Source organism: Eutrigla gurnardus (genome assembly GCF_963514095.1).
Source record: "Eutrigla gurnardus genome assembly, chromosome: 15".
Taxonomy (NCBI): domain Eukaryota; kingdom Metazoa; phylum Chordata; class Actinopteri; order Perciformes; family Triglidae; genus Eutrigla; species Eutrigla gurnardus.
In genome coordinates this window covers 7,357,567-7,378,143 of record NC_139938.1, presented here as the reverse complement: position 1 = coordinate 7,378,143, position 20,577 = coordinate 7,357,567, and the positions used below count along the sequence as shown (strand labels likewise).

The 20,577-nt window shown below is 41.0% G+C and overlaps 1 protein-coding gene across 2 annotated transcripts in view; it reads left to right on the top strand.

Moving 5' to 3' along the window:
* Positions 1-927: 927 nt before the first annotated feature.
* Positions 928-20,577, top strand: part of camkk1a (calcium/calmodulin-dependent protein kinase kinase 1, alpha a) — a 52,595-nt gene continuing 32,945 nt past the window's right edge. The window contains exon 1 of one of the 2 annotated variants that reach the window (XM_084028258.1): positions 928-1,386. The gene's annotated coding sequence lies outside the window, so the exon portion shown is untranslated. The remainder of the gene's footprint in view (positions 1,387-20,577) is intronic. The other variant, XM_084028259.1, reaches the window with a different exon arrangement.

Genomic DNA, 20,577 nt, shown 5'->3' with positions numbered 1-20,577 from the left:
TCCCTCCACCATGTTTACTTACTACGCCTGTGTGCAGTGGTGGAAGGATGTTTCGATGAGCTCCAGCAGACACTACTCATGACGGGGCCCCAGTGCATGCTGGGTACTGGTTCACACATCGTCTCATCACATGATCAATTACCTACATATTACCCATAAATCATCACTTCATATCAAGTTTGTATGTATGTAGTATCTCATAAGAAGAGTCTGGTACTCTCATGTAGAAGAATGCCATCGATGTGACACCTCTTTTATTTCTCTCTAAATCCAGTCTCAATATTCACTCCACTGCTTCTAACAGTAGGAGACTAATTCACCTGGTGGCTCTGAGGTGTGAATGTATGTGGATGTGAGGTACAGGAGCAGACATCTCAGGGGAAATACATTTAATTTAATGTAGGCTAGTAATATAAGTGATTGTGATGGTCAGAGTTGATGGATTTATGTAATGAAATTGTTACTATCTGCAGTCACAGAAGATCACTGAGTTCATCTTCAGTAACTTTTACATTTTTATTTTATTTAAATTGTTTTTATTAAACTGCTTTCATTTGTACAATAAGACAGACCGGAAAGACAAATCAAAATGCAAAAGAAATATTATTAAATACAAGAATCAAATTATTTAATGTAAAACAATTCTGCATTTTTATTTTTTTTATCTCCACTGACTGCTGAGACGTTTGTTTGAATTGTCTCCATTGGGAAATGAAACAGAAAGTGGCCAGTAGAGGCGCTATCTGCAGCTTTCTCCATAACATTTGTTAAATCCAGCCTTTAAAGAAGGAGCAGCAGAGTGGATTCCACATGTAGTTATGAAGCGAACAATCTAATTGTATGCGACTGTATGTGATCATGTCCATCAGCGATGGGGACGCCGGTATATAATGGTGCAGTGGATGCCGGAACAGGGCGGGTCTTAGGACCCGTGGATTCATGTCTTGTGGAATAATAAAAGTTGGGGTTATCCGTGTGCCGTCGACGTGCTTTAAACAAAGCAGTCAAAGTGTGTGTGAGCGGCTCTCCTGCTGCTGCTGTACGTTGTAATGCTGCAACAATAGCCAGCTGCTGTGTGTGTGCGCGTGCGTGCGCGTGTACATTCAGCCGCTGGGTGTCCTCACACCGCCGCGGCTTCTCTGTACACAACAGAGGGGCAGTGGCGGCTGGTCTGTCCGTGTTTCCCGGAAGAGAGGGTGTGACACACGGGACACATCTCTCAGGTCAGCCGCTGATCCTTCCGCACTTTCCGCGCAGGAGCCCGCGTGGATGTCTACCTGCGGGTCTGCGGTGACAATACCCGGCTGTGAGCGGAGCGCGTCCAAACGGGACATCCCCCGCTGGATCCCTGTGACCGGATCGCCGCTTCAGACAGCACGCATCCGGGTGAGTGAAACTTTTAACGTCCTCTCGTCTGGTTGCTGTGTTTGGCTCGCGGGGGTCGCGTTTGGGGTCGCAGCTGTGTGTCAATACGGGGAAGTGGAGCCGCGCGTGCGACGCAAATGGAGCTTCCCGCACGTGCTCCCCCGCCGTGTTTTCAGATATGCATCTGCAGCTGCACTGGCTTTTTGACCACTTTACGCACGCGCGCGGGGCTATGCACCGTGTACAGTGAGATTGGAAGCCGCGCTGAGACGCACGCCGATAACGTGCCACTGATCTGTGTCATGCACCTGTGGTAAAATGCTGTCCTCATAGCACACACAGCATACTGACCTGCTTCACAGACCGGGGACCGGGTTCCGACCTGGGACCTCTGAATCATTTCCGTTTAGTTCCTGGGAATTAGTCCAGTGACAGACAGTGGCGGGTGCTTTGATCACAGCTTGTGTGTGTGCATGTATTTATTACTCATGCATCCAGATATACCTACAGTACGTCCACATCTATAAAAGAACTAAAGTGGTTGTTAATTATTCTAACTAGAGATCGCAAGGTCATTTCATATCCACGTTGAACTTTGGGGTGTCCTCTGGAGATCTGGCTAAAATAAATGAGCTCATATATTACAATATTATGATACTATGTGAATGGTAAGAATATGCGTTTGATTGTAACTGTACAGTTTTTATTTTTAGTCTTTTTATTTTGGTCTATTTTGTGTAATTCTGTTACCTCGTTCAGCAGAAAGTTACTCTTCTTAGTTTTAAGCCCAAAAGAGAGGTTTCTATGACTTTGTGTCTTATTTAACGAAGCGATGGCTCCATGTCTGCCTCGAGTGGTGCTTATTTTATCCTGTTCACCAGTGGCTTAATCCGTCATTCATGAGGCACGGGGCTGAATTGTTCCTTTGAATTTACTTGAAGGATGACTTCAAAATGAATTGACTCTCCAGAGCCAGGATTAAATGCTTTTCCAATCCTGACGACCCAGAATCATGTGGCTGCTTTGCGTTTTGTCATACCTGTACAATTGCTGAATCTTGCAGCGAAATTGTGGTTTGTCTCGTCATGTGTGAGGAACAAAACAACAATGACAAAAGGTTCTCAGAAATGTGCCAATAGCTGTTATTTAAGTATGGATTTTTTGTCTGGCTTGATTTTGCTTTGAGCAAGGAGGTGAAGTCTGACTGAACAGAACATGGTTCATGTGGGTATAATGTCTGATTTTGACTAGTGTTTGCATGTTTTATGTGTGAGACCGCTGGTTTGCCTGCTGTTAATTAGCAACACCAGCATCACTTCTGCTTTTCTTGCCCACTTTTTGTTGCTGAGTGTGCTGACAGCTCTAACACTTCTTCATGTGGGCTTTGGTAATCATAGCAGAGCTTCGACCCGGCTCCTGAAAAAGAGGACATGTCGACAGCTACCAGCTCCTTCAGCTCCTTCAGCCCCTCTGGGAAATCACTTGAGTAAGGCAGGGGGAAAGAAAATCAGCATTGTGTGTGTGTGTGTGTGTGTGTTTATGTGTGTAGGTATATGTGTCTATTGTTCTTACCGTAGCTGTGTGTTTAATACATGTCATGAAGTGTTTCATCATTCACCCAGATTATGTGAGGCAGCTCTGTGAATGGGAATAAACGTGGAGTGACTCTGCTTTTCAACTGATGTATACCGGCTGCTGCTATACTGCTTCTATTGTTGTATAAGTGTCTTATTTGCAGTTGTTATTCCAGTTGATCACGGTCACTAAATCACTGTTGAGCGACATACAATCTGTCAGAAGTGCTTTTCTTTTACCTAGCCAAACCAAAAGACCCTTATATTTGTTCTTTGGAGAATTGCTTGATATATCCACCAAGTGATCATCATCATCGCGCTGCACTTCTGGATGCATCTTTATGTGTGTGTGAGTGTGTGTGTGGCTGGCCATGAATATAAAGGCCAAGCACTGGAAATTGAAATCGGTGCTAGGCCTTGACCTTGTGGGGTTAGGCATTTGTTTTTGGAGACAACAACCTTAACTATTCTGTATAATAGTCAGAGCATTTATACCAGCAAACAGAGTAGTATTGTCTACCTTGGCAGATAATTAAGTCGATATCCCTCTGTGTGTGTTGTTATCAGAGCTTCTGTGTGCTCGCTGTAGCCAAACCAGCTGGACATACATATTAGTGCATGTTTGAGCTGTACTTGCTTTTGCCACTGCTTGCACGGTTAGCACCGTTAGCTGCTCGCCATGTTGAAAGCCGTATGGAGGTAAAAGATGTTTCATCTGAATGAGCAGGAAAGTGTTAAATAATTTCAGGGAATAGTTCCCTTCAGAGACGTGGGACAACTCATAATGTGTGACTGAACTGTTTTTTCCAGGCTGGAGTTTTAAGACACTCAGCCTTGTGGAATCCACAGTGAAGAGCTCTTCACTTGATGTCTGACATACTTTTATATTACAGCTGTGGGAAAAGAGCAGCAGCCGTACCGGCTGGAGAGTTGGCACTGCAGCTGCCAACGATCAACCTGCACATCCTGGAAGTTCTCAGGGTGTGTTTGAGGAATGGCTCCTTTGTGAGCTTTCACTGTGTTTTAATACAATGTTAAGAGGTTCAGAATGTTGATAAATCCATGTCATTATTTGTGACGGTTGTTTATCTTCTGTGTGTTTTATGTAGAATCGGTTGATGCACCACAGCAGTGCGCTAAAGTACCTTTGTTTTTTTTTTGCAGCAATTCAATCCTCATAACTTAAAGAAATAAACATGCCATGTGATCCTGTTAAAGACAAAAGCCAAAGACATTTACCAGTCCAACAAAAACAAAGCAAAACAAAAAAAATATTTGTTGGTGCATTACTGGAAATGTAGGGATCCAGTGTTTTAGGGTATTGACCCATACTAGGGATTTTAAAAAGGCAGGGAATCTAGACCTCATCTCCATTCGTATTGACTGGGTTTTTTTTGTCTGAGTCTGTCTGTCCACCACTTTGGTCGAGACTGAAATATAATATATCAACTATTGGATGAATACACATGAAATGTTGTTCGTTCTTATTGTCATGCTTATCAGTTTTGCCAGCTCATGCAGCTATTCTGTACTTGAGGAAACAAACTGTGCAACAGGAAATTAAAATAAGCCATTACTTTTTTTTCCTGGCGGCAACATCAGAAGACAACTGTCCAGTCGAAGCAGAGTATGTAAATGAATATGACAGACACACAGCTACAGACACGGCCTACTACTTTATATCTGTATGTGTTATGGCAGAGGGAATTACCCACAGTTCATAGCGTTGCAACATGAAACACGGGGTTACTAGGGGAAGCCGCATGGTGCATGTGTGGAATATTACATTCACACAGAAACATTAACATCAAAGATTTAATATGGAACATGAAACACTTGAAATCATAGGAATGTCATCGTAGCTACACACCTGGTTTATTCATCAATCATTTATTTTAATTTAGCATATTGAAGTTTTAACTAAAATAAGTAAATCAATTATTTGACAATGTCGTCTGATCAGGGATGATAAGATCCTTCAAATCGGGCTATAAAAAATGTGAAATAAAAACCCAAACTTTTAGATAATATATTTTAAAGCGCAGAGTGCTGTCATGCTGTATTGAAAAAGACTTGAAACTAGAGATTGAGACCATAAACTCATGTTTACAATGTTTGCTGAGATAATAAATCAGGTGAGAAGTAGGTTAATTTTCTCATAGACGTCCATGTGGGACTACTTTTTGCAACCAGAGGCGTCGCCCCCTGATGGCCAGTAGGGAGAATGCAAGTTTAAGGCACTTCAGCTGTTCAGAACCAGAGGTTTCCACCTGATGCTGCGTCTAATGTTAAGTATAGCATCACAGAGCTGCTAGCATGGCTGTAGGCTCAGAGTGGTGTTGGAATATGTTGAATACATTGTTCCGAATACAAAGGCAAAGTTACTGGAAAGTGGGTACCCTGGTAGAGAGTGGATCCATGAATACATTTTCAGGTCCTTATTAGTTGGTACTGTGCCAGGCGCACAACCTCATCTGCATACTCACCTTCATTATTCAGAGCACGACCAGTGTGTGCTCTGGGGGATCTCAGATCTTTCAGTTAACCTCACCAAGCACTTATCCCCCATCCTCATTAGCCTGTGTGTGTTGGAGACATCAGCATGAATGAGACACCCACAGGGAACCTACATCGGCTAATTTCTTTTATCAGAACATCAGCTAAGAAGATTGAAGTCAAAGCAAAATGTTCAGCATTGATGGAGATAATACAGAAAATCTAACCAGAGTTCCTGTTGCTTGATTGAGTTTGACCAACCTGAAGGGTTCAGAAAGCTGCATCTTCAAACTGTTTCTTTTTGGTATCAACAGTACTTTATCAGTATTTTTCCAGCCCTGTCGCTTTTTATGTTTAACATCTTACAGTTACAAGATTTAAAAATGGAAACTTTAAATTCTCTTTATGACTTAGCGAAATACCCTGGTAGTTCAAGGTGCTATTCTGCTGCATGAACCCAGAGCTCTGTTGTCTTTTCCCATATGGCGGCTGAGTTTGTGTTTGTCCTCATGAGAGGCTTGTCTGTGTGCTGTCCAAAACCCGTCCACAGACTCTGACACCAGCGTTTCCTCCGTGGCCTCTTGTCACAGTGGACATCTGGGGAAAAAGTAGACAGCCAGAGTCCTGTCACATTCCAGATGACCATCTGTTAGACATCATTTAATTTCCTCCTGCACGCAACATGCAGAGAGATATTGATCTTTACTTTAAATAATAAATGGTTAAAAATAGTAAGTACTTGAAGTGAATGCCAACGCTCATGCAGGCTGTTTTAGTTTGCCACCCAACCCACATGTGGCATCTATCTGTTACATGTAGTATTAATGAGGTATGCATTAACAGATGGTACTTTCTTCTACTTAATTGTGTGGTGTGATCAGGTGTGTGTCTCACACGGCAGGGGGTGTTCAGATTTGGCATCAACAAGGACAGTATATTAATTTGTACTGTGTTGATTGCTTAGTATTGCAATATGCCTATGTATTTAAATCCTGTAATATTGCTGTTCGTTTGTACAAAAAGTCATTTTAAGTCATGCTAGCGGGACGTTATGACTCTAGCACCAGATTGGGAGGTTGATGTGTAAGATTTTGAGTGGAATATCTCAACAACTATCAGATAAATCGCCATGAAATTGAATTCAGACACTCATCTTCTCCACAGGATGCATTGAAACAACTTTTGTGATCGCTTATCGTTTCCTCCAACGCCATCATCAGGTCAAAATGTCAATGTCCAACACTTTGTTTTATGACCTGTGTAACGTGGAGAACTTATGAGATTCCTATGAGCCTCAGCTGTATGTTAAATATACTTGTATTTATATACAACATTTATCATCTTCTGACCATTCTAAGTGGTGTACATTAGACGCCAACATTCAAACAAACATGTTAAATAGACCTGCAGTTCTATAGCACTTTTCTAGTGTCTACTGTATATATATATATTCCGATGCCACAGCCTTTGGGAGCAATTTGGGTATTGACCAAGGACACTCTGAGATTTTATTAGAGGGCAATGGCGCATGCATCGTTTTTATGGGTACATCGTTTGTACATCTGCCCATAGACCGTAAAATCACAAATATGGCAAAATCCTGGATTAAACCTCTCGATACTTTGGCAGTGATCATGCTTTGTAGTGACATGTATTGAGTTGTGTTAACACAGTGATGGGGAATTTATTGTAGCTCTCACCCTTGAAGTATGTGGGTTTGGTTTCTGTGTTCACATAAATGAACTGAAACCAATGCTGGGCCCTGCTTCCACCACCCAGTCCAGGCCCACGCCACTTCTTTAGATATAGAATTCAATGTTGTGGCCTGTAATTAGCTGGCAAGGCGTAGTGTTAATTAACTATGTATTTCTACTCCCTGTGCCATACCGAGATAAAAAATCACTAATAATAGATTTAAAAACAGCTCTCTGCATCCATACAGCATGTGTGTCGTGTTGGTGGTGGTGGAGGCTCTGGCAGATTGTCTACTGGTGCTTAACAGTGACTTGAGTTGCTGGAGGAGGAATCGAGGCTGCAAAGGCAGGTTTGTGATTTTGCTTAGTTGTGCCAGCTAAAGAGAAGGAGCTTTAACCCCCGCTGAGATCCCTGCTCACACTGCTCCCCTCTCCAACACATCCATACGGCACACTTCACTATTTCTGCTCAGGGCTCCTTGCAATAGGCCGGTAGAAATGTCCCTCTGTGTGGATGATGGAAATGCATGAAAGAGCAGAGCTGCTCGTCTTGAAATACTGGAGGAGTGAGAAGAAGATTCTGACCCTGGGCCAGCTGACACCGGCACTCTCCTGAGAAAGCAACAGATTTTAGTGAACTAACTGTTCCTCACTTCGCATCCAATCCTGGAGAACCGAGCATCGACGTCTCCCCTCTCCTGGCTCCTGGCATCTAAATTTCTCTTTGTAGCTGCAACCAGGGTGGAGAACGAGAGAATCTTCAATGCTGCTGCCAACATTATTGATGAAGGGAGAAAGAAGCTCACCACTCAGTTGTTTTTCTAAAAAAGCATCTGGCTCCGAAATCCCCCCACAAAAATAAAAGTGAATATATATATATATAAATTAATTGTCAATGTCACAGCTCATAATAAGCCATGTAAATGGTGATGCTTAATTAAATGATCTGTAAATAATTTAAATAACAGCCCCCTCTGTGCTCAGCGAGTAACATTTTTAGGATGAGTCATCAAAGGGCTGCTGGGCCAAACATTTGCTCCATCTGTTTTCCCAGCAGCCTTAACCACTGTCGCCCTCTGCCTGTAACCTTTCCCCAAACAAAGAACATAACCTCAGGTCTGAGTTTGTTTCTGAGAGTTTTGTTTTTCCAGTATTTTTCCCCAAACCACCAAAAGCACATTTAGGAACCTGCTCCGATGAGATAAGAGCTCAAAAGAATTAACATTTTAGTTTTGATGTTTAAATGCTGTGAGGGACAGATAAGTTTACTTTCGTGATGACTCCTGAAATGCAGTTCAGAAAGGAGCTCAGACCTCAGCCAGTACAGAAAGCAGTGATGCTTCCACAAGACCCTCCTTGGTGACGCACTTTTCTATGTAAGTTTGAGCAAAATCTACAAACCATAATAAGAGGATTTCTTGGCTCCAAATGTTTTCCGCATTTTAATCATGCTAGCTGTGTGGATCTCGGGACAGCAACGTTGGTCCACCACTTTGTTTCAGAATTAAATATCTCAACAGCTATTTGATACATTCATGGCACCCAGGGGATGCACCCTGTTTTCTCTAGCGCCACCATCAGGAGTACATTTGAGGTCTTTTTAGTGAAATAACTATTGGTGATCCCCTGGCTCTTTAGCGCCACCAACAGGTTTTTGCGGATAGAAACGGACTGTTTCTATCTGCAATAGGACAACAACTCCAGTATTACATGGAGTACTTTATGGATATGCTTTTATACACAAACTACTACAAACGTTGTCAGACATTTAAACAGTTAACCTGAAAATGTCCTGTAATAAACACTTAAGACAAACAAATATTTATAGAAACATTATAAGAAACATTGTTTTATAAAAATACCCTTCGTCCTTTCTTCCAGAGGTAGAGATAGACTTGACTCAGATTGGAATCGGGTCAGATTCAAGTCAAAGTTTTGATGACTTGACAAAATCAAAAAAGGCTTGAACTTACTTAAACTTTAACACCAAATACTTTTTACTGACTTTACTTGGACTTGAACCTTTTGACCTGAACAGATTTGATACCGTCCCCTGAAACCCAAAGATGAAAAAGACAGTTGTTTAAAGTGTGCCGTGAATCAATCATGAATGGAAGTTATTGATGCAATATTCTTCTTTTGTGTTGTTTTCTGGAAACATTTATACAGGTGCACACTCTCTGTGTGACTGAGACAAATCCATGAAACTAATATATTTAACGTGAGTAGCCTACTTTGAATGAATATCAGTTCGCTAAAATTTGCTTATTTCCTCCACATTGACAACGACGTATCCTTTCTTTCTTTCCTTTCATAATCACTGCTTACAAATTAGCCAATAATATGTATTTACTACAAAGAATATGTCTGTATTTATTATGGATGGTCCACCAGCCACCGTTGATCTGGCACATTTGAATTTTATAACAGTATGTAGCCCCAATGAACGGTGCAGAGAAAAATGTCCATTTATAATTTTGCCACTGAGCTCACTAGATGGTATAGTCCTGTACAGTGAGTAGTGAATGAATGAGTGATTTTGGACACAACCATGCTGATGGATTAAGCACCGCTGACCCCACTGTGGCTAAGTACACTCTAACAGTGTGTTTATGAATCTGGTCCAGCACGTGCTCGTATAAATCTGCCTTTTTATTGAGTGTGTAAGAAAGGGTGAACGCTGGGCTTGTTATCTGGCTGCGGCTCACAGTGTAAGCTGCAGCAGGTTTTCTAACAGCGATGAAAAGAAGGGAGGGAGATCAGTGGGATATTCTGTCTCTGAGGGATTTAGAGGGCACTGAGTACCACCCCCAACGGAAAAGATAGATGGCTTCTGATTTCCGGCAGCAACAAATTAATCCTCCAGAGGTTCACATCACCACAGATTTCTAGAACCGGGATATTAAAAGCTCTCGATTGGAATTTGTGAGGGTGTGTTCGTCTTCTTTATTAACTCTTCCAGCCTCTCTTGCTGCCTCTCCGGACTCCACACACCACTGCTAACTCCCTCTAAATATAGAGGAGCAGCTCGTAGCAGGTCCAGCTACCGGACAGCCTGAGCAGTGTCACGTGGACATACGGTGGAGCCAACACCAAGGACCTAAAATATAAAGAGCCACACACAAATCTGCAGGTGGGTTTTCATGTGCCTGTTGGAGAGGGGGGCGATCATGAGCCGGTCCGTCCTCGTTAGAGGGACCCTCATCTGCCAGCATATTTTAGATTCCTGGAAGGTCAGCTATCTTGGAAGCTCCAGACTCATTGTCAGTGAGTGAGCAGAGGAGAAATAATTGGCTCACCAACTTGCCAGTTTGGACTCCTCTATCCGGTGCTATCCTGGGCTTATTGTTACCCGCGGCAGCGCCCCCTCAGGAGGGTGGCCCTGGATTTGGTCGGGATTGTCCCAGAGTGTATTTCTGTCCAGTCAGATTGATCGGCGCTGATGGAGCCAGCGACTAGCCCGGGGAGCTCGTATTCTCCATCACACCACATTGATTGGCTATACAAGAATGGGTTTAACAGGTTTACGGATACAGCGAGTGGTCTCGTACGGCGGCGTGGTAATCCTGTGGATTGAATTAAAGAGTTCCAGGGATTAGTGTGACAGGTGAACACAGGGAAGTGTTTTCTACTAGATAGATGACAATTATAAAGCAAAAATGTTGGAGGTGGTTTTGATGATATGGACTTCCTGTGCTGTCAGTTTTAATTGTTTGTCACCGGCATTGTGTTTGCGTGAGTTTGGACCTGGGCTGGATGTGCTTTGGGTGTTTGGCACTTAATCAGCACGGTGGTTGATTTCCACAAATGTCCATTGTGAACCATTTTCAAAGCACCAAAGATTTGACATAGCTTTATAGTTTTATGGTGGAAATGAATATACCTATATCAAAAATTCCCCATAAAAACAAACATTTGTGCAAAAGAAATTGTAGCATCACAGGACAGAAATTTCACTTCAGTGCAGAGTGATGAGCCATTGTGTGCCCGGTTTTTGGCTGCAGCTTATAATTACATGAATAAATCCTCCAAAAGAATAAATAATAAATCAGAGCATCTTTAGCTTCTGTACGGTGACTTATTTCACAGTGAAACAGAATAGTTGAAGGGTGTACAGTTACAAAGGGGGATTTAAAATGCCTTGTATTTCATTGGACCGCAAAACAAGTGGATGGGCTCAGAGTTTAGTGTGATATGGAGCCGCAGAGGATTTTTAACTGGCTCTGTGCACAGTAGTACATGCAGGAGAACGGTGACTGAGCTCCCCCATCATTAATTTTTTTTGTAAACGTCCCAGAGAGCAGGATGAGTCTTCAGGCAATTGAAACAGGAACATAAGCTAAAGGTGTTGTAACTTCCGCTTCACTGGGACTTTAAAAAAAGAAAACAGGTTGTTGGTTCATGCCCTCCAGCATGAAGTTAGGGAAACTGTGAGTTGGATTAAGATAACAACTTTTTAAGGTTTGAGAACCCATAAGTTATGGTTACGATTATAACTATTTGTAATGGTTAGGAATGGCCGAGGTAAAAAGCCTCATATCGTCGTATAGGATGCAAGATATATAACACGGATAGCGGAAGAGGAGGAGAATGCTGACACAAAGCAAATTTTCGCCTTGAGTTTCTCGCAGGAGTTTGATCATTTGTGTTTATTCGCGTCACTCATGCTAGAGGCGCTGGAGAGGGCGATAGGCTTTCATGTCAATGCATCATGGGAATTTCATACTTGAGCTGGAATATTGCGTGAATGAGGGGAATTTTGAGTATTTGCCTCGTTTGCGTCGCATATTTCACGTCTTCTGCGCTGCCCGAAGCCGCCAGGCGGGAATTTGAGTCTGTTTGCGTCTGCATTGACTTTTTATGCAATAGATGTAACACCAACCTTTATACCCACAGCCTACAGGTACTACGGCCTAAAGAGATGTTGAACATAAACTCTTGTTTTTGTTGGAGGACAGTCAGCTAACACTCTTAAATCAATGTTACTCTCTATTAAAATTCAACTCTGCACAGCAAAACAAATCATTTCAATTGAAAAAGCAAGTGAAATGAGCCTCACCTGGATTTTCTTTTCACTTTGTTGAAAGTTCATTGTCTGTGTCAAAAGGCAGTTTCAGGATGGTGTGTTTTTTATTGTTGAGGGGATCTCTACTGTGCTCTGGAGGCTGTAGTCCTCTCACTGCCCCCGCCAGTGTGATTCAGTGAGTCTGTAAGCGTCTCAGATACCGACGGGTCTACGTCTCACTAAGAATAAGTCATCTTTGACATAAAATATATTCATCCGTGTTCATGGTGCTGAGAGCCTCCCCCGATCACAGATAAAATCTGACTACTGAGCTCTCTCACTATCCAGAGGCCCTTAAGATGCTGCACACACTGCTCCATATGACTGATGCTCACTCAGTCAAAAGATGATGAGGCATAATCACTGTTTGCTAACCCAAAGGGAGGAACACGGGGAAAAGCTCATTCGTGTGTGTGTGTTCGTGTGTGTGAGGATGATGCGTCTCCTTAATCCTTTTTCAAAAATCATCTCAAGTCTATGTGTGTTTGTTGTTTTTGAGTGGGCAGGTGTGCACAAAAGTGATGCAAATCCAAGCTGTCCCCCCAGTGTAGGCCGGCCATCATCCATCAGGAACAGTCAGTCCCCTCTCCGTTTTCATCGGCGGTTAATGTGACCTATCCTATGTTTAAGTTAGATGAAATGTGACAGGGGGGAAAGTGGCCCTGAACCAACATGTGGACGCAGGGAGAGTGGAGCAGCAAGAAGGAGAAAGAGACGAATGTTGTTTGGGCTGTAAAAGTGAAGGCTGTGCCTTGAACCTGCATTCTCTCTACTGGCCATTAAGGGGAAAAATTAAGTCCTACTGCATGGATGTTTATGAGAAAATGAGCCTACTATTAATGTATTGTCTCAGTAAACATTGTAAACATGAGTTTATGGTCTCAATCTCAGTCTTCTTCAATCCAACATGATGTTCATTTAGTCAATTATGAATAATTTAGAGTCAAATAGACGAGAAAGCAGTTGATGCTTTAGGGCGGGGCTACCTGGTGATTGGCAAGTCATTACCATGCTACCAATGCTACTAGCTACTAAGATGACGTTGACACTTAGCTGTAAAGTTGACCATGAATTATGAAGCCAACTTTCTAAACAGCTTCACACCAGAATCCAGATGGATCCAGATCCAGTTAGGCTGCTGCTTGTGTTCATCGGAGCCACCCGTCGCTCCTCCGCAGTCCAAATATGGTCACTTTCACTGGTTACAAAATTCCAAGATAACTGATCCAAAATCGCAGTCCACAAACCAACGGGTGACGTCACCATGACTACGTCCACCTGTAGCCTGTAACTAAAAAAGAATAAGAGCCAGTGAGCAGGTGTCTGTAGGCTGACAAACTGAAAGGGAAAATAATGTTGTCGTTATTGGAGATGAACAAGATGCTCACTGTCTAAATTGTATTAGTTGCGTTTTTGGGGGGTTTTATCACATGATTTCCACCCTGCAAAGACTGTGAATACTACTCGGGGAGCTCTGAATCCTCATTATTTTGCAATTGACTTAAAATGGTCACACATTTAGACAAGACAATGTGTACGTGCAGGTTTGGGACATTTTTATCGCACCATCTGCACTGATGGTCTCATTTAAACACACTAGTCAAACTGTGACTCTAATGGACTTACATTTCCATTTAGTAGATTTTAGTAGATTTCACAGTGCAAATGAAGTGAATTAAATAGCAGTGCTCTTATAATTAGACACACAGTTATTCCTGGCATTTGTCCTTTGATTAACTTTGATTTTTTTTTTAATGCTGGGAACAGTGCAGATAAATGTCTATAGCGGTTTAGTGTTGTAGCGTCTTGGTGTTTGTGACCCTGAACTTCTGATCACCAGGATGCAAACAGAACCCAGCAGGGACTCGGGCACACTGAGATCTAACGGTCTGATGTATGCACACTGCCTCAGCGTGAGGAGGACTGTAAATGTTTATAATTTGGCCCTCTCTGTTAGTGGGAGGCGTTCCAAGCTAAGATAAGAAACCACCTGTTTCACTGCTTTTGATCAGCTGACATTTGCTCAGCGTGGTGACAGGAGATTACCTTGCAGTGTGTTTTCCAGGTCTGTGTGTAATTGTGATACACTGTGCAGGTCTGTGCAGCATGCATTTCCAAATCGCTTCCATTAGTGGCTCTAGAGGGCTTGAGAGATTATGTGGTTTAATTTTGCGGACTTATTATTTTCTCAGTCGATTACACATTTTGTTCATGAAACATCAGAAAACAGTGAAAGGTGTTCATCATTACTTCCTGAGGGAAAAGTATTGAGCCTGAGGTGATCTTCAAATGGTTGTTTTTGTCCCAACAACAGTTTAAATCTAAATATGTCCAGTTTACAATGCTGTGAAATAAGCAAAAACAGCACATATTCTTATTTGAGAAGCTTTAGCATTTTGCTGTAAAAATGAAACTCGACGGATTAATTGATGATCAAAGCTCTAATTGCGAGATTGCATACAACCAATGCATTCCTCCTTGTTAATTGTTTCTTGTTACTTTGATGTGTAAAAGTAACAATTTAAGCATCTTTTAAAGAATGTGTACACGTATAAGAGATCATAGTCGACCAAATCATCCGAGTGTATCTCCTCACTCGTCTTCATTTGAACATCACAGAAAACCTGATGACTTTCAAGACACTACACCATTCAATGTGGTTTTCATGCGTTATACAAATGCAAAAAAGAAAGTAATTGAAATGCTGATTGTCTTCCAATCACATCATTATAATCAGGGAACAATCCAAGCTGATTGCCTTTCAGTCTGAAGAGCAAGGATGCTCAGCTCGCCTAAACTATTCCATTTCAAAGCTGATGATAAGTTGGAAGAAATGTCCTGCTTCCTCTCGTCAAAGGCAGAGCACCAAATGTATGCTTTCCCTCTCAACATATCTCAACTGCAGTTACGTAGATAAACACTGTTATTTTTTTACACACACACACACACACACAGACACAGGTACAGGCCGGGATATTAACGGCTGCAAAAGTAAAAAAAAAAAACACACACACAAAAAAACAACTGTAAACTGTAAACTTCCAGCAGCTTTCAAATAATTGACAGGAAGTCACACACATTTTTGCATTCTGTTTGATGCGATCTGTAGTTTGTGACCACATTCAGATTTTTATTAAAATAACACATTGATTTATTTACATTTATCTGGAAATATGTGGGCCTCAATGGGTTGATGATTTAAAGGTTCCATTGACCATTGTTCAGAATTTTATCCTCAACAAATTATACGAGGAACATCAGTAAATATTACATCATCAAGATCTGATGTGTGATTTAAGTGTCCCCTGAATGTTTTGGAGTGGTGTTGATGTGTTGCCTGCTCTTTGCACTTTGTCAAAGCCTCCAGAAGACATAAAGAAAAACATTCAAATATACAGCACCAATATAAATGGACAAGAAGATGGTGAACAATGCCTTTGGGTGGATCAGGTTCCAGGTTTGCTGTGTTGTTCATTTCTTGCCGGGAAATAAAGGCTTTCATTTGGATTTTGGCCGTGTTTGCTGTGTGCACACAACAACATGATGACAGAAACACATAAAAAGCCAGGTTAAAGGTGTAAGTGCTTCACTAATGGAACCAAATGGAATCATGTGTTCACCCTCTGCAGCCCACTCTCCTCTTACTGTAACTGGCTCTGCAGAAGCTTCTGCATCCAAACTAGTTGAAGCTGCTGAACACACTTTATATTCACTTCAGCTTCTCTCTGGTTTAATCAACTCATTTTATTTTTTCATCCATTTACCTAATTTAAAGAAAAGACGTTGCACGGGTCTATGAGCGTGATATGTTGATGATGCTACTGCAGTAGCACCTTTTGTTGAGAGAACGCGTCACTCTTGATGATTCTTCCATTTTAGAGTTGACATTATGTTATTAAACAAGGAATTAAATGTATCATTAATCTTTGCTACAGCAAAGGTCACAAGTCTTTATTATGGTAACATTTTATAAAAACTAGAGCAACACACTGCTCTTCCTCAGTGTCAGTCAATGACCATCTCTTATTACACCTGTAAAATAACTCCTGAAGACGTTAGTGTAGATGCTACAGTAGCTTCAGTTCTATCAGATGGTATGACATCAGCAACTTTATTGATATTTAATTATTTATTTTTTTACAAATGCAGCAGAATTTTGCAGTCTCAGTTCCAGTAGACTGTAGTGATCATAATTTAATTGCAATTGGAAGGAAGACTAAAGTTCCAAAATCAGTGGAATATCTATCGTAATTTAAGGAATTATGTAACAAAATTGAGTCGTTTTCTGTTGCCTGAAGTTCTACAGTGCATTATTAACAATGGTGGCATTGTATTCATTACCGGGTTTGATCTCAGAAAAGTGATAAAATATGTTTTCACACAAAGTTAAAATTGTATTTATTTACACAGGAAGTTGTGTAAAACACTATATATATATTATACATTTAATTGAGCGACTGTATTAGATAGGTCTTGAGCTTGTGTTGTTTGTTGTGTGATTTATTGTATTGATTTTTTGTTATGTTGCGAGCATGAATGTTATGTTGGTATGTTTTTGTTCGTGTTGTATTTTTGATGTACTGTGAGGATGAATATTATGGATATGTTATCCATCTTATGTAACATTCTTCTGGAATTATAGAGACCCCAGGAAGAATAGCTACTAAGTCTAAGACGGAGAGAAGCTAATGCAGATCTAAAGAAAGAAAGAAGGCTGAAGAGTATTTCCTTACTAAAACAAGAGCAAAGAACGACACCGAAGACTTTTGTCCTTGGAAAAAGATGACTGTCTTCTGTGAGAGTTTGACAGAGATTGACATATGGGTCAGCCAATCACCTGCCAAGTATTTTTTGAAAGTGCCTCCATTTTCCAATAACAGCTTCTCAGATAGTTCTGTCTGTCAAACCATCTGGTGTTTCAGGTTAATGTAGGCAGCCCTATATGCTAGAACACTGAATTCCCATCACACCAGACACTGACCTAGAATAGAATATCTTTAATTGCCATTGCACAGGTACAACGAAAGTGAGGTAGAAACTCTCACATCAGTGCTCATAAAGTACAAAAAGACATAAGAAGACATCAGGCAATAGGCACAGTATAAAATTAAGAAGATAAAACATCTATAAAAACTAAAACTGTGTAAGTAAAAACAGTTTAAAAATTATTATTGCACATTTCATGTTAGAATATAGTTTTGTCGTTTATTTATTGCACTGATGGTTCTGGGATAAAAACTGTTCTTTAGTCTGTTTGTTTTGCTGTATATGGTCCTGAACCGCCTCCCTGATGGTAGCAATTCAAAGAGGTGATGGCCAGTCTTCTCAAGTCTTCTTTGTGTGCGTCCGACATGGAGAATATAAATGATAATAGTGCCATTGCAGTTATGAAGCTGCCTAATGTGTGAATCTTAAAATATGTAAATGATGGCTGTGGTCCTCTTGATGTTTGATCATGCAGCTAAGGCCATCAGGCATTTAGATTACACTTTACCCTTCAGAAGGCTTTTGTTGGATGAGTAGAGTGTTGGAGTGTTGCTGGTAGATGGTACTACAATGATATGAGTGATCTATGTGGGTGAATTTCCTGGTGGTGATCACCATTTCGCCTCTTCCTCAGCTCTAAAAATATAAAAAGAAAAGTGGATCTTATATGAAATGAAACATTTTTTCAGCTTTAAGAGCCAAATTGAAGATCGTCCTCCATTATGAAGTGTGTGGTTACTGCTTCTGTAAAAAAGTCTGAAATGAATCACCAAACCACTGCTCCTCCACCTCCCAGTCCAACCAGGATGTAGTTGAATGCTGCTGCAGTTGAGTGACCCGTTTCAAGAGACGGATAATAACTAGTTGTGATAAGAATTATATGACGACTTAGATGAGTCAGGAGTCAAACAATGCATTCCCCCTCACTGCAGACAGTCAGAAGGCTTTTTTCCTGCTCTCACAATATAGATAGATTGAATAACAGCCATGTGAAATATGAAAATGGGAAAATGATGATGGGTTTGTGTGTGTGTGTGTTTTATTGACTACCAGTGTGCCTCCTGCCACACAAGGCTCAGGCTAGAACATTCATGACAAGCCTTCTTACTTGTATGCATTCATGGATTTTTCTGTCAACAGTTGTGCGTGACACCTACCATTTTATTGTTTATACTTATATATATGATACTTATATGTGACAAATCTGACAGATCTCCTTTTTAATGTATGCCACTCTGAAGTTCAATTCTCCATGTCTTTGTTTCTGTTGACCTTTGCATGTTTCCAGCTTATTACAGCCCATAACTTTTCGTTTAGCACCATCATCAGGTTTAACTTTGGTTTATGACCAGGGTTGGAATTTCGTCATTTTAGGGGCAAGGCCATTTAGACTTTACTTTCATTTTTTTAGGGGCACCAAGGCCAGATGACAGGGCACAAAGGCCATTAAGTAAAATTAGATGGTTTTACCTTTCAGATTAAAACCATAACATCCTTATTCATAACAAAACATGAAATATGTATTAACATATTTGTAATACTAATATCAAGTTAATGTTACATTGGATTTTTTTTTAAATAACATCTTACAAAGGAATTACTACTTGAAAGCAATTAAACATTCTGTATTCTTTAATCGATAGGCAGTCCCTCTCATTATCGCTCAGTGTTCAACTCGGATCTCCCCGCCGTTTTATGACTGAAAATACTGTTGATGACTGTGTAGGACAGCGTTGTTTACACTTTGACAGGGGCACAAAGGCCACCTTGGCCGTAAATTAAAAAAATTTTCACAGGGCATCAATGCCATGGTTGTCGTGAAATTCCCTACCTGTTTATGACCAAATACATGCTAAACTAATGACATTCCCATTAGCCTCAGCTGATATTGAACAGGTTTTGTTCACCATCTGAGATAATCTAATCTAACATTTGCTTATTAGCACAAAACACAAAGAACCGTCCAGATGGATGGGAATTCTACTGGTATTTACTATCATGTACCTTGGGGTAACATGGGTGCCCATATAAAATGCCATGGAAATCCATCCAATAGTGAACCTCATAGTGGCACTAAAAGAAAAGTCAGTAGAATGTTAAAATCATTAAGATTCTGCCTCTGGGAGGCCTTCATGTCGGTGAAAACTTCATTGCAGTCCTTCCAATAGTTGTTAAATGAACAGTGTGTAGCATTTCCAAAGGTTTATGACCAGAAATTGAACATAATATTCATAACTATGTTTCAGTCAGGACCACTTTGTAGAAATACAACTTTTATTTTCTATTTGCCGTAATACATTGCAATAATAATATAGTGGAGGTATGGCTCTGTTCTGGGACCTCCCTGCCGTTTATGTGTTTCCATGGAAAGCCCAAAGTGGAGACCAGCAGCAGCAGAAGTAAGACCCCCCAAAGGATACAAAACTCCATCAATGACAGCAGAAATGACATTGACCAAGTCAGAGTGAAGCCATATTTGGACTTTTGAGGAGCGACGGGTGGACCTGACAAACTCAAGTGGCAGAGCAGCCAGAGAGCAGCAACCTTACTGGATCTGGATCCATCTGGATTCTGGTATGAAACTGCTAACAAAGTAAGCTTCTATAATATAAAGGTCAACTTTACCGATAAGTAAAGTCATCTTAGTTTAAATATATTTAAATACCTTCAGAAATAGCGTAACATGGCCCATTTACTGGCCATCTGTTGTCTCTTGCCCATGGCACTGCCTTTGTATTTGGCAGAAGAAAGGAAGCTCCACACATATTCCTCTTGATTCCCACGGTTACGTAGATGGATGCTGTTTGAGTGCCTGTTTTCCTTGGATGGCTGACCATGTGGTCACTTAGCATATCTCCCATCTGCACAACAAAAACCTCAACCAGATGTACTAGAGAGCTTTGATACTCGACATCTGAGGCAATCTGCCGATGACTTGATTTTTGTTAGAGATGAAAGAGAAATGGCACAATGAACAGGTCCTGCTTAAATGTCTTGGTATGAGACGATACCGTCAGTTTCTGTGTGCATTTCTTTGTGTGTCACGCCACCCACAAGCGTTTCATGGCCTTGCAGGCAGAAAGGAGCCACGGCAAAAAGGAAAATTAGATTTGCTGCATTTGGGTTGGGTTTTGTCTGGGGGACATTTATTTAAATTGTGCTACAGTAAATAAGTGGACCCATCAGACCCACATGGAGAGATTTCCTCTTTCATCTGACTGGTTGATTAAAGTTAAGTCTCACAGGTGCTCTCATTGTGAGATATACGGCCATACAAACGTCTGTGATAGAATTTTAATTTACATGTATTAAAAATCTACTACAGTGTGTGCTGCCAATATGGATAAAATCAAAGTTAACATATACATCTTTATGATATAATGAAGTGATAATATTC